The 514-nt window shown below is 38.9% G+C and overlaps 1 protein-coding gene across 3 annotated transcripts in view; it reads right to left on the reverse strand.

Annotated features, from left to right (window-relative positions):
- Positions 1-514, reverse strand: part of FAM110B (family with sequence similarity 110, member B) — a 164,806-nt gene that overhangs the window by 58,740 nt on the left and 105,552 nt on the right. The window lies entirely within an intron of this gene.

Genomic DNA, 514 nt, shown 5'->3' on the forward strand with positions numbered 1-514 from the left:
CTAACTATCCTAAATATATATGCACCCAATATAGGAACACCCAGATTCATAAAGCAAGTTCTTAGAGACCTACAAAGAGGCTTAGACTCCCACACCATAATAGTGGGTGACTTTAATACCCCACTGTCAATGTGAAACAAATCAACAAGACAGAGAATTAACAAGGATATTCAGGACTTGAACTCAGCTCTGGACCAAGCAGACCTAATAGACAGCTGCAGAACCCTCCACCTCAAATCAACAGAATATACATCCTTTTCAGCACCACATCAAACTTATTCCAAAATTGACCACATAATTGGAAGTAAAACACTTCTCAGCAAATGCAAAAGAATGGAAATCATATCAAACAGTCTCTCGGACCACAGTGCAACCAACTTAGAACTTAGGATTCAGAAACTCACTCAAAACCACACAACTACATGGCAACTGAACAACCTGCTCCTGAATGACTACTGGATAAATAACGAAGTCAAGGCAGAAATAAAGATGTTCTTTGAAACCAATGAGAACA

This window comes from Colobus angolensis, unplaced genomic scaffold, assembly GCF_000951035.1.
Source record: "Colobus angolensis palliatus isolate OR3802 unplaced genomic scaffold, Cang.pa_1.0 Scaffold547, whole genome shotgun sequence".
In the NCBI taxonomy this organism is placed as follows: domain Eukaryota; kingdom Metazoa; phylum Chordata; class Mammalia; order Primates; family Cercopithecidae; genus Colobus; species Colobus angolensis.